The sequence below is a fragment of the Anser brachyrhynchus genome, assembly GCF_964034855.1.
Source record: "Anser brachyrhynchus genome assembly, chromosome: 9".
Taxonomy (NCBI): domain Eukaryota; kingdom Metazoa; phylum Chordata; class Aves; order Anseriformes; family Anatidae; genus Anser; species Anser brachyrhynchus.
Window position 1 is genome coordinate 7654105 of NC_137703.1, and position 14526 is coordinate 7668630.

The following is a 14526-nucleotide window of genomic DNA, read 5'->3' on the forward strand; positions in this document are numbered from 1 at the left end:
AGTTTACTTTTAGGTTTTTAGTCCATATTTTCAAAAGAAACTGGAAAGTGCTGCAGAACAGATGACCCCACCACCCCCACTTCAGTGCCCCAGCACCAGGGCTGAGTTTACCCCCCGGCCCTGGACAGCTGCCACCAAATCTCCTACCGCACCCTGCAGCTGAAGGTGTCCTGTTGTCAAACAAAATACAAACCTATCGACATACAGATTTTACAGCCACCAGAGCCCACGTTCCTCCAGTTCAACCTGGCCTTACTCATAAGCCAGGCCAAAGATCAGGGTGTTCATGCACTTGACAAGTTGGGAACTGCTCAGAACTAACCATCAGCGCCACAGAGTCCCATTCCTCTACTAGTACAGGCACAGAGGATTCTTCCCAGAAAATCCCCCAGATAAGCCATGAGCATCCACCGGGATTTGCAAGCAGTTCTCAGCCACCAGTAGCCATGGTGCGCACCACCACGTTCTAGCAAAATGTGGTGAAACACGATAAGGCAATGAAACAAATGAGGAGGAAACGAAGCAAAACTAATTGACTTACCTGGATTTTTCAAAATGTTTTTCCCCTGGTGACTATTCATTCACAGACAGTGGAGACAGCATCACAAGAGTCTTTCTCACTCGTGTGCTTACTTTTAATGTCTCCACTATTTATTTATTTTTTTAACTTTTGGTTTGAATCCGGCAGAGCTCGTGCTCAGTGACTCCAGAATATCTCCAGCGTATGAAATATGAAGAATTAATGCAATCCCAAAGCATAACATATTTTCACTGTGTAATATCTCCTGTTCCTTAGAAAGCAAATGAGCATATGCAAGTTTTGAAACCTTAAGCATTATGAAGAGAAAAATAAAATAAAATATGAATTACATTTACCTACTCAACATTACAGGGTTCAATGGAAGATAAAACAGTCTCTCAGTGCACTTCAGTGAGGACTGTACAGCCATTCAAGACTTTTTGACATGTCCCCTGACTGTGAGATTCAGCCTGGACATGAGCTTCACTGTCCATGTGTAATTGCAATTGGGCTCAGAGTGCCTCAAGAGCACAGATTCTAGGTTCACAGTTTACAGGGCTGCTGCAAAGACATGAGTCTTTGGTCATGAAGTCATCTTCTGCTCTCATTTAAGAGTGCTGAGTACAAACAAGCCAAGGCATACAGAGCCAAAGCTACCTTACAGTTACCAAAGTCATCGTAAGCCCCAGGAGTGACTCGATGACTTATTTTCTAGGGAAAAATCACCTCTGCGGCTAGGGACACAGGGCCATGACAGGTGGGGATAGGCTGATGTTTCTGGATGCATTTCTCCAGAGCTGAATCCCTGCAGGATGGGGATCCGAGCAGGGTACAGCCACAAAAACTTTATGATCCAGTCACAAGGAAGAAATTTTAAGCCAAGAACACATACAGGGTATGCAGGGGTGTGCTGTTGTGCCAGGTGTGGCTGAATTAACACAAGGAGAAGGGGAAGATATGTGCTTGGGGAATTTTTCCTTCCCTTTTTATTTCTGAGCTCTGTGTGTGATGCTATTTGTCATCTCTCTGCGATCTGTCTGTACAGCATTCATCTTCTCATCAGTGATGAAAGACAGCACCCTTAAGGACTATGCTAGCCTTTTAATTGAGCTGTTTAAACTGATAAATTCAGCCGGGAGAAAATACCTTCAGAAGTGATTTTATTTAACAAACAGAGCACATCTTTCAGGCCACCTCCAGTCTTAAGCAGTGAGTGCTAAGACAGAGCTGCTCTCCTCTTCAGCAGCACTTCTGCAGGGCTAAGGGCAGCGAGTGAAAGAAGAGGGGACCAGTGATACCTTGCAGCCCCATCTCTGGAGCACTGGTTCATGCCCGGATGTTCAGATGGTCTTTTTTAAGGTGTTCTGGCATAAAGACAGTCTTTAAAATTATAGTGTTTTCTTGCATAAGTATATCCCATAAATGCATATGCTTGTACCTGTGGGTGGAATGTCCTTCTCGAACAAATCTGGGGACTGACTTTTGGGTCTGCAGGTCGGGCTTGCAGAAGAGGTTTGCAGCTAATCATGATGCAGCTGAAAAAATGCTCCTGTTGTAGGGTGCTTTCTGGAAAAAGGAGTAATAAAACGTTCCAAGTTTAATGCACTCCGTTTTTGGGCCAAGTTTTGGTTTTAGTGTGCTATAACATCTGAAGTCCAACCCCTCTCCTGCTGCCACCAGCTGTGCCCCTGGGGCTGGTTGCTGCCGAGGGGCTCACCAGGCAGCAGCCCTTGCATACACTTTCTTTGGCAGTGAATAATAGAAGTCCAGGCTTTTCCAGCCCTCTCAGCCAACCAAGCCTGTTCTGTGCATTTGGGACAGGCACCAGCACTCTCCAGCTCAGTTTATCTCTGAGTTTTAAATTGCCGTGCAAGTTGTCAGGACCCACATTTAACTGGGGTCTGTGGGACCAGCCTCAGCAAAACACATGCGAACTTCAGAGCTCTACAAAATGCTGTATTGAATCCTGTTTTCTCTTTGCCATTTTATCCCATGTGATGCTCTTCTCTATAGATTTTCTCCCTCTCTTTCTCTCTCTGTATTTCCTTGAGTGGTACTAAGCACCCCGCATCCCCCAGCCCATATCTGATTTGCAGGGATGTCAGCTGCCGTGGAGCAACTCAGCCTTGCTCTGGCAGAGGAAAAACCCTTCACATTCCAGCCAGACCCAATACTGTTAACAGAGGAATGCGAAAATATTGAAGTACATGAATCTCAATCAACCTGAAGTAAAAAATGAAGTCCCTGCAGGAGCAGTACAGTTTCCTCCTCAAAAAGCAGCTGATTAGCAAGGTTAATTGGGTACCTGCCAGCAGCAGTCAGCACGTCCAAGCCAATTTGCCTATGCCTTGTAAGGGATGAGTGCCGACAACAGCATCCTCGCTATCCTTGAGTATCTGAGCACACGGCAGCAGGTACAGGCTCCAGCTCTGCTAGGCTGGACGGTGAATTTGTAAGATCTGGTGCTGAGGTCAGGCAACTCAGCTCACAGCTGCCCTGCCCAATCCACACCAGTGCCTTGCATCCCCTCTGCCCACAGGCAACAGCAAGGGGATGACTTGCATTTGAAATTTAAAGTAACTTCTTACTTTCATGTATTTTGTTGTAAACAAATAATTTCTGCATCAAGACATCACCCAAACATGTGTGCTTGCACTAACCCAAGCAGTCGTGCTGAGACACCCCAAACCAAACTGTTGCAAAGAGCAACAAACTCCAGACTCCAGCTACTGCAGCCAGTGGGTGCTTCATGCTCTGAATGCCCAGCACACAGCTGTGCCACCAGGCACAAGGGAAGAATTTGGAAAGCTGCAGCTGCTGGGAATGTGGGAACTACAGAGAAAGAACATGGAGAGGAGACCAGGGGACACAGACCTGGAGGACCTGCACTGGGCTTTGCCAAGGGCACTTGGCTCTGGGGTGGAGCGAAGGCTGCAGCAGCAGCTCCTCAGCAGATTTCAAAGTGCCACCCTAGAAAGGCAAAACAATAGATGGCAGGAAAGGATTGCCTGAAAACAAGTTCTTAAAATAACCTTAGAATCATAGAATTAGATTCACCTAGGTTGGAAAAAAACTTCAAGATCAAGTCCAACTGTCAACCTGAATTTCCGAGTCCCATCACTAAGCCATGCCCTTAGTGCCACCGTACATGCTGTGTGATGATCTGATCCATAACCTTCCCTGGCACCGAGGTCAGACTATCCTTATAAATAATGAAAGTGAAAGCTGGGTGACTCCCAACACAGACACAGCATCAGATTGGGCTAGAGCTGCTATTCAGGATGCAAGCCTGGCTCTGCCCTTCACAAAATAAGTTGTCACAAGACTGGGATAAAATGGGGCACCCAGAAAGAGACAGCTGAGACACAGGTGGGCTTCTCTTAGCTACTCCTAGCCAACACCACCACCTGTATTGGCATTTGCTGCTGAGGCAGGGCCTCCATGCTGTTGTGTGAGGTGGGAGCTGTGCCCACAAGGCAGGGTTGCCCCCCAGGGCAGTGAGACACAGCGACCCTGCTGCTGCTGCCATGCCCCCAGCACTGCAGATGGGCTGCCTTATTGCTCAGCTCCAAGGAGCCTGCACGGGGGAAGCTGCTGGACTTGAATCTGTACACCTCAGCCAACTTATCAAAAGTGTACAAGATGTTTAGGTCATTAAGCAGCAATAGAGAATAATGAAAAAAACAAGCCTGCACGTCACCACTATTAACTGCAGTGCGCTGAGTAGCATCAAGTTTCTGAACAGAATGCTGCATAGCAAAGCCAACAGAAGCGTGAAGAGTGGAGAGACTAAGGTCACCAGGAAGGGGAGAAGAGAGCTGGCCCATCGTTCAAAGCCAGCATGTGTACAGGGTCTCTGCTGCAGCCTCTGCTCACTTACCAGCCGTTTGGGGCAAATTTAGTGCTGGGGAATTCAAAGCCCAAACAGCACCCAGAGTCCTAGTGCCCCATGAGGTCAGAGGGGGTATCCCAGGGCAGCCCCTTGCTCCCAACCAGACACAGCCGCAGTCCTTTGTGAGTACAGGCTGCCACGCTCATCCTATGAAAAAGCAGAGGTAACTTGGGAGGGATGACCCAGATCATTTGCATCTGCAAAATTCAGCCTGCAGCAGTGCGCGGACTTGCTGCAAAAGTTCAGCAAAGCTTGACCTCTCCCTTCTGCAGCCCCAAAGCACCACAAGGCCTCCCAGCCATCATAGCACTGGTCACAGCGGGGCAGCAGCTCCAGGGAGGGTGGCAGCAGCTGCAGGTTGTACGGAGCCCAGTGCACAGGAGCTGACTGGCCACTGAAACAAAGCAGGCAAAGTCTTTACATCCCCTGCCCGGGTGAGAGGTTTTGCGTTGTGCTTGGGGCTGCACAACCAGCGTCAGCTAGCACTAGCGCTGACTGAGAAAATAAGTCTCTTTACCTACATGAAACTGCAGAAAAAAAATCTTCTCAAAAGAAGTCTTAAAAAATTCATACCTTGTTTTTTCATACCCTCTTCATAAACTGAAAGCATGAGCAGCTTTGGACAATGGCTCAAAGGTAAACTGACTTACTGCACAAAATGAAAACAATCAAAATATGGTTATTTCCTGTAAAGTTTTAATTAAATAGAAAAAACATCTGGCAGGGGAAAAAGAAAAAGATGGTCTCAGATGAGGTATCTCTTCTGCACAAGATGCTGCAAGGCTTTGTCATAGCCAAGTTAGCTTCAGAATAGTCATATGCTGGGAAAGGCATAAGGGTGACATATTACTAAGGCCTTGGAGTAGATAGCTGAGAGCTCTAGGGGCTTAACCATGGCCTTGGCACCCCACGTCCTGCACCCATCACTGCCCTTATCCCCCATTGCCCCCCATGCCATGGGCCCTGTGGTCCCTGAGCTGCTGCAGAGAAGGCAGCAGCACGGCACTGAAGGGTTAACACGAGCATTCGGATGTTTATTTTAAGAAGAGCGTAAAGCCCTGACAGGCCATAATTACAGTGTTGATAAGCAGAGAAAGAATATTTGATGTTTCAAATATCACATGACTAATTGGTGCTGGAACAGCTGTGCGTGTAATTTGGGTGATGTGCGCGGAGGCGGGGAGGAGCAGGCCTCACGCTGTGTGGAGGAGCAGGCCTTCCTGCAGCACGGCCACATGGGGTGGCCTTCCCCATGTTACACTGTCAAGCTGAATCAATAGGAGAATAGAGCAATAAATGCCCACTTCTATTCTTTGGCCGTCTCCTAGGACGGGCTTCTAACCATAGCATTATGGTACTCCACACACAGATGCTGATATTTTTCAGAAATTGGGAATGACAAAATTTGGAGAGGCCTCAGAGTATGCCCTGGGTTGTGGAGGGTAAGGTGGAAGGCAGGTTTCTCCTGTTGCAAAACCCACCTTGGTTTCCTCATTCAGCACATTGAATTTTCATTTTTCAGCTAAAAATAGTAGAGAGGGTGATGGACCTAGCCCTGCTTCTTCTGGTGCCCTAGGAGGCAGGAGGTTCAGAAACAGCCACCACCAAGTCCAGAGGGATGGGGACAAACCCCATGTCATTGCCTGACCTCCTGGGTCCTTCACAGTGGATTGCTTTAAGTCAAGTGGGACTTCATCACAGGTTCCTTCTGAATTTTTCTGCACTAGGGGTGTCTCTCCACCCCCATCCAGCTGGAATGATAAATGCATAAAGAGTTCAAGCTATTTTTATTTTAGAAAGGAATGAATATTTCATTGTTGTGGCTTTCTTTTCCTCTTCCTTCTCCCACTGACATTGTCTCTCCAGATTCCCTCCTTGGGAAAGGGCTCTCCACACAGCTTGCAGAAGTGATAGGAAATACATAAGCTTCTCTATCATACGTTGCTTAAAGACTATTTTTTTTACTCTGTAGTCCATGGGGAACTGTGAACTATTTTTAAACTAGAGCTTGGTGCGATAAGAGCCTTTAATTACTAGATAAAATGTGTGCATCAAGGTATGGAGTTTGATTTTGTTTTTTTTTTTAAGCTTCTTTAAGGAAAAGTGTACTGGGCTACGACTGCTCATACCAAAAGTTCCTGACACTCACTGGTGGGAGCCATTTTCTTCACAAAAAGGGGAGAGAATGCCAGAGGACAATCTGAAGGGCTAAGCACCTGGCCAAGGCCAGGCTGGGATGGGGCCAGTGACTTCCCTTCTTCAATTTCCTAGAGTCGAACACAGCCCAACATCCACCACAATGTGTGCTGATGCCACAGTCTCCCAGTACTGACCAGAAGACCCAGTTCACAATTGGATTTTGGAAACAGCTCCTAGACCTCCTCTAAAGGCAAACCTGACTCTTCTCAGACCCACATACCAATGGAGTGAGTGAGGCCTACACAGCACCATGACATCCAGCAGTAGACACTTTCTCCAAGTTGACCTGGTCACCTACTGGCACCTCCATACACCTACATCTCAGATGTCATTCAGACAAAAGATCTACCCCTCACACATTTAGGGCTGTCAGTCCACCCACACGGCTCCAGAAGTGCCATACTCTGCTCATAGCAGTTGGACACAGCCAAATCCACCTCAAAAAAGACAGCTTACTGAAAGGTTGTAATCCATCCACAACCTTCTTCACTGTGAGCAGATCTGAATTTCTAAGGAGCAGCTGTGCAATGCCCAGCCACCTGCCAGGCTTTACCATCCTCATCCAGAGCCTTCAGCAATTGCTGACGGAGTTGAATTCACTGCCTATAGACTAGAACTATAACTGGTGAAGAAATTTATAGCTTTCTCTTGAAGCACCATTAGAAGACCCGTTCCACCAGCAACCTGCTCTCTAACAGCAGTCATAGCATGGTAGTATTAAAAGCATTAAGAGAAGCGTATTTAGGTCTCTGAACTCACAAAGGTTTGCCATAGCATGGTACCTACCTGAGGGACACTTCTAGGAAGCAGGAAACAAATCACATGCTGTAACCTAGACTAAAACCTTCTAAAGCAAATACAGCTGTAACTCCAGCACTTTTAAAGCGTGGGACACTGAGTGCATCAATAGGCACTAATCATCCTTACCAGCCCCACCTGAGACCCCCACCCATGCACCCCAACCATGGGCCCAGAAGCTGTATGGGCTCTGGCTTTGCACCTGTGCCTATTTGCTTCTGGCCCTGGCTGGTGGTTGAGGATTTTTGGCCTTACCATAGACCTTCTGCTAGGGCCTGGTGTTATCCCCATGGCCAAAGTATTGTTTCTCACTCAGGGGACTGCCATCTTCAAGCTCATCCCCATCCCACCCTGGAGGTAGTGCTAGAGGATATGGTTTTACCTCTTCCTTTTTGCAAAGCTCAATGCTTTACTCTAATTGTGTTTTGGCTGGAGGCTGCAGAAGAAGGAAATGATTATGGGTTTTACTATCTCTTAGAATTCAGCACAAGAACCCCAGAGCAGCTGTAGTTGAGATGAAGAAGTATTTATATTGCTCTTTTTCTATCACAGGTGTTTCTCTTCTACTGTAATAAAGATTCACTTGCATTACACTAATATATGTGTACATTGATTAAGTCTACTGACACCTGGTCCCAAAACCAATAGGAAAAACAACTTGCACGTCATACTCTATTCAGATATTTATAAAGCCTCTGTATTTGATGTATGATATCATTTTTGTATCTATGTCACATGCAGCAGTAGTGCGGTGGTTCTTACTCCACAAATAATATTGCATTATATTTTCACCAGTAACTCTCTAGGAGGTAAGCGTGGAGGTCTTTACATAGAATCTAGCAGATTAAAAAAAAAAAAAAAAGATATTGTCATTTCCTGTAATCTTTTTCTTCCCCTTTTGGCAATGGGATACATAATGCTATACCCGCTACATAATTTCTTTGCATATAAAGCCAATAATTTTTTTAGGAATCATTCTGGAGTTAATCCACTATGACCAAAGGTGAGATAATTTAGGACTTCATTTAAAATCCACTAATATTGATTTCTGACTGCTTCTCCTCCCACAAGGCTACAAATCAGGAAGAATGCTGTCAGGCTGTGGCAGCACACCCCCGCGCCAGCTCCTCTCCCAGCCCTCAGTGCCACCGTGGGCCCGGCAGCTCCCCTGGGCCTTTCACCTGCACTGTGGTCCCCTCTGCAGGCCTGGGGGACAATCGGCCAAGCAGCTCCTGGTTTGGCTCTGTTTGTCCTGATCCATGGATATCATGGATTATAGCAACTTTACTTGTGTTAAAGGACTGCCAGAACTCCCTGGGGCTGAGGCCATTAGATCAGTTTGGTTTTCCTCCTTCCTCACTTGCAAAGTGATATTGCTGCTCAAGCTTTTGAGGGCACACGCATCTCAGCTCCTCGCCCCGGAGGTGACAGCCACCACCGAGGCACTCTGGTGCCACCGAGGTTCTGGCTGTGCCTGCACATTGCTGGGATAACCCAATCTTCCCCTGGTGTCCCCTCCTGGGAGGGAAAGCTGACTAATGCAAGAAGGGAGCACATCCCTTGGCGCCAGGCTCATGGAAATGAGCATCAAGGTACCTCTGGGGTGCTGAGCTCCCAGTGTCACATCTGGGGGATATCCCTGGGCACTAAGAGGCCCTTCCCAGACCTGTTCATGGGAGCCAGGCACTGACTTATGTGAGCAGGCAGAGAGGAGAGCTTGTGGACCCAAGAAGCATACCAGGGATTTGTTCTGAACACTAAATAAGCATCCCTACTAAACAAGCCAAGTTCTCAAACCATAAACCCACTGCAATGGGGCAGGGCTCAAGGCCGGGGTTAGACTGGATTAGCAGCAGGGCTGCTCCTCCCAGGCTTTGATTTAATTCACCAAAGTTTGTGCAAGTTATAAAAACCAAGCTCAGGATGGCTTAGGAAAAAAAAAACTAGACTGGAGACACAAAACAAGCATCTTGAAAGCAGAATGAATTTTAACTGCAGCTGATGATCCAACTTTCAAGCAGACAAATTACTTTGTGACAAGACTGGTACAGCCAAGCCCCTTTTCAATTACAGAAAGCTAACTCAATCAGCTCCTATTCTTTTTAAATAGATCTGGTGGGTTTAAATGAATGTGCATAATATGTGGTCCATTTATTTCCAAGAACATTGCAGTGAAAGTTGCTTTATGGATTCACTGCAAAAAAAAAATCCTGAGTGAAGAAAAAAAAAGAATCAATAGAAAGTATCCACCTTTCTTAAAAAAAAAAAAAAAAGGCTTTTTTTACTTAAAACTCAATCACTTCACAGTGACACTGTTACTGAACTTGATTAAGACACTTCCAGTGTTTGTATAGGGGCTTTCTTCAATCACCTTTGCAGAAATTTCTGTTCCTCAAGCCACAGGGTTATCTGCAGACTAGGAGGGATTTCTGGGGTGAATCACGAAGCTGAAGCTCATCTTTGCAAACCAAGGGTGATGGCTTTTTTCTTGTTAGTTGGGGTGGGAGGAAGGAATGAATGTCCTTGTTGCCTGTATTGCAGCACTGTGGGGCACCAGCTCCCCACGATGTACTCCCCCAGTATGGCCAATATTTATTTCTATGGCTGAATTGGGAAGACTGGCCAGCCCAGTCCAGCCTGTGGCCTTGCTGAGCACACCATAACACCTGGATTTTGAGGTATTCACTGAGGTTTGGGGGTTCTGTGGGTCCAGCAAATCTAGCTGTTGAAGTGTTGGTGCAATTCCTGACGCAAGGAATCCAGCGGGGCCCTGGGAGCAGAAAAGTCAGGCTGGAATAATCTGCTTGGTCTCTCTTGATTAAATATTTTGTCTTAATTAGCCAAATAAAAGAGGCCCTGATGATTTCTGCAGCATCTGTCATAATAGCACTGGGCAACACATTTGTTGTTCAGGATCTAAAAATGAGCTACCAGCGCTTTGGGATGTGGGGTCCTCACCAGCAGAAAGCCAAGGGCTCGGCCAGCGCTCTGTCCTCTCAAGGACTGCCGGGCTCAGCCCCGGCTAGCGATGTGCGCCTCGCCAGTTCTCAGCATTAGAGAATTAGCAGCTGGTTGTGCTCGCTCTCAGAAACAGGATAGGACATGAAATGCACGTTTCTGGCATTTATATGAAGCTGTTTGCTCTCCTGTACCTACCAGCTTGCATAGCATGGCTCCTTGTAAAGGGCTGGGCTATGTGGAGGTGCAGAGCAGTTGTAAAGCAAGACGATGCTTTTTTCTGCGGGCAGTAGCTATTTTTCTGAGACAAGGGAAGAAACAGTGAAAGCACCGAACAGTCTTTGCTTGCAGTGAGCCTGGCATTATCTTTGAGCCATGCCTGGCTGTACAGACTGATTGGGAAATGTCATGCAAGAGCAAAAGCACCTGTTCATTCACTCCATCCCGTTCCAAATGATGACAGGTGAGCCAGATGGGTGCAAGAACAGCACTGTGCTTGCAGCAGACTGGCTCTTCTCACAATGCTTTCAATTGTTCAAAGAAAGTCACAAATAACTTCAGGTCAAATATTTGAGGGGAAATATTTTGTTTCAGTTTTGAAATTTCCTTTAAAAAAACAAAACAACTCGGTACTCAGTCTTTTTAAAAAATTACTGGTTTGATACAGCATTTTTCATTCACTTTTGTCAGTGTTAGGGATGAGGTCAAAAGAGAAGCACGAAGAGCTAAATAATTTCCCAAGGTGATCTGCACACCTGACAGCAAAGCTGGATATATAACTCAGACCACTCAAGTCCCTGTCTCTATGTAAGTCAGTTGTCCACAATATATAGCATGTAACTCTAATTAAACACTGCTCCCCAGCTATTTTTGAATGAAGATGTAATTGTTCTTTTCAGTAGCAAGCACCTCATATATCTGATAGATAAAACTATCTCTGGGGTTGGGTGGTGGTAGATATCTCAGATTAATTATCTGCTAACTTGGAGATTAATATGAGAAAGTGTCTACACTAGCCTTAAAAATGTGTGACTACTTTACATTAATTGGCAGTCAATTAAATTGAGCTAAAAAGTGCCCAGAGTGGACACACTCAGAGGAAAAGAACTGACTCTGCTGTATATGCTAATTTAAAATCACTGCAACAGTAATTTCAAAGCTAAGTTTTTTCCAACATGAGGAGGATTAATCTTCATTCACATTCCAAGGGGGATAGATACATTGCTATTAAACAAAGCCATTTTTCCATTTCCCAAGCCTTAAAAGTAAGTTATGGCTTTTTTTTTTTTTTCCCTGTCAGAATATGTATCACAATTTTGTTTAAGTGACTGTTCCTTAAAATTCTCTTTTGGAGACTTTCTGCTGTAACCACACTGCTGTGTCCCACTCCTTACCTGCACAAGGCCGGGAATCCCCCAGGTTTCAGGAGGAAACTCTTTTCTCTTCAGTGCTGCTGCTGCTGCTCCCAAGCGTGAAGCACCTAGAGCCCGTTTTCTCATTTTGCTCAGAAAATTGAAAGTCTCAGTGGATAAAAAGTGTGAAATAGGAATTAACAGCCAAAGAGAGAGAACTGCACATATTTTATTGCAAGAACTTTCCTTGGGACATTAAGGGTATTTGCTTCGCTGTGAATTGTTATTATGTACAACACGTGGATTTCTCTCAGACTCTTTTCTTCATTCTTTACCTCAAAAAAGAGAAGAGTTAACAATGCTCAGGGAATTAGGGATTCACTTTGTGGTGTCTGAAATTAATGTAAATTGAAATCGGTGCTTCAGGTGCTGAGGTGAGGTTCTGAAGTTTTCTATGATGCGAAGCAAAGAAAGAGCTGAAAAAGCATGAAGATACTCATCAAAACGCTCCATTTTAGCTGCGTGGATTTTTCTATTTTCAAAAAGCAGTCGAGGTGAGACTATCATAGCAGTTAAGAAACTGAGGTTTTGTTGAGCAGGCACATCTAGATAAATGACACCCTGCTGCGAGATGTGAATGAATAAGGAATGCAGCAGAGGTGGAGATGGGGCGTCCCGTGGTGCCAGCAACGGGGGCCCTGCTCCCCATCCCTGCCCCGTGCACCCCATCTCCTGCAGCACCCTGGCAAGAGCTCGTTCCAACAGACTGGCAAGATGTGTAGGTGAAGTGGTGCCTGGCACCATGCTAATACCTCATGGCAGCTAATGTTCTCCGTCCTGCAGGCAAAATCCTGGTTCCATGTTTGCCCCTGCATCCAAACAAGCAAAAAAATGTACATTCGAAGGTCACTTCTCCATGTGGACAGCCGCTGTCCTTGTCAGGAGGGTCTTGTTGCAAATTCAGAGAACAGAAAGGGATGGAGGGAGCAAAGCTCTGGGATCTAAGTAGTAGTTGTCCTAGCTCCAGCACTAACCTCCTACTGGACCCAGGGCAAAGCACACATTTCTGTGCACCTTGGTATCCCATTGTACCAGGTTGTTGTCAAACTCAGTAGTCTAAAACACGGCAAGAGTTTCAATAGTACCAAAGTTAAAATAGGCTTTGCGGTCAGAGAAAAACACATGGCAGCCTGAGCTTTCATAGATAAAAACAGATGTCTTCAGAAGGTAATCTCTGTTAGACTAAGGAAGGACATCACAAGAAAAGCCTGAGAGCCCCGGTATAAAGCAATTTTCTGTTCTAAGGCATAGGCGGTTTATAACAGTCCCATGTGCTTTGGTTTAGATCATTTAGTCTAGTTTGCTAGCAAATATCACCATGTGCTGATAAGCTAAATTTCAGCAAACCTTGGTACAGTCAGCAGGGAGCAAGGTTTGTTCTGCTCTTTAACTTCATCAAAGCACATTCTTTCTTGCTTTTTTTTTTTCTTTTGACTGAAGTACCGCAAATACTTCTGATCACAATCTGAATAAACAGTCTCACAGCAAACACACCCTGCAGCCCCAGCACCTGCACTGCACTGCCCGCGTCCCACTCCCCAGGTACCTGGGGGGAGTCGCGATGACCCATCCATCACGGCGCGGGGCCAGCTCCCCTGTACTTCCTCCGTATCTACATCAATTCCTTGACGGACTGCACTTCAGAGTGCAGCACCGCAGGGTAAACCTGGCACTGGAAAAGCTGGAAACCAGCTTTCCAGGCTGCGGCATCCGAGCCAGTTATCATTCACCCCCATGTGCTGTAATTGGCCTTAGAAACCCGCACGTCTTAATTCCTGGGCCCCAGCCCAGCGCTTGGTGGAAGTCCGCTGTGTGCCAAGGTCACTGCAGCCCTCAGTGATCCAGCTCAGAGCAAAAAGGAGGAAAGGCTCCCTTTTCTGTGGTTAAAATTGCATTTCTGACACTCTCAAGTCTTTCATTTGAGGGGAACAGGGAAATTAAACTGCCCTCCCAGCGGCACTGCAGCCACGTCTCCCCACCCCCACTGCTGGACCCACCATTTTGGGAGAGCCTCCTCCTCCTCCTCCTCCTCCTTTTCCTCTATCAGCATCTCAGAGAGCCTGTGATGGTCACTGGATCCCTCCTGGCCTCTGTGGACACATCTCACCTCAAAGACTTCAAAGGAAGAACAGAGCTGGAGCGTGGCCGTGCTGCACCTCGGTGACAGTAATGTTAGGAGAACGGTAGTAATTTGAATGCTAATTAAAGAAGATAGTTATTGACTTTAATGGGAGATGGACCAGGCTCTTACACCCCTACTAAATAATGAGAAAGTAGTGAGGATGCTGTCAGTGCTGGGGAAATAATCACAGTACTGATGTGCTGGGAAAATGCAGCTTCCACTTGGTAAAGCCGATGCCCTGCAGAGCAGCAAGAACCTCGCTGGAGGAGCTGGAACTTGCTGTTCTGCCCCAGCAGACTAGCTCCTTCCTTTCTATATAATTTATTCTTGTTATAATAACATTTGCAAGCCCCAATAAACAACAAATATGGGTTGTTAGGAAGCCTCTTACCACTGTGTTACATGGGTGACTGGCACTTTTAAGATGCTGATATAAAAAATGGCTTTCTCCCGCAGCTCATAGCACCCAAAGCTCTTTGGCCCAGAGCATGCAAGCGTCTTTTAGTGTGAACGGGTGCCAGCCCTCCTCTGGCAGCACTGCCCCAGCACCCAGCAAAAGCAAAGACAGCTTTCATGAAGGAAAAGCAGAGGCCCCCGTCTCCTCCCATCAGTCTGGGGACCAGGA

The 14526-nt window shown here is 46.4% G+C and overlaps 1 long non-coding RNA gene across 2 annotated transcripts in view; it reads right to left on the reverse strand.

Annotated features, from left to right (window-relative positions):
* The window catches only part of LOC308200011, a 31019-nt gene extending 23130 nt beyond the window's left edge, over positions 1-7889 (reverse strand). For both annotated transcript variants that reach the window (XR_013955160.1, XR_013955161.1), the window contains exon 1: positions 7398-7889. This is a non-coding gene — a long non-coding RNA (uncharacterized lncRNA). The remainder of the gene's footprint in view (positions 1-7397) is intronic.
* Between the last annotated feature and the right edge of the window lie 6637 nt (positions 7890-14526).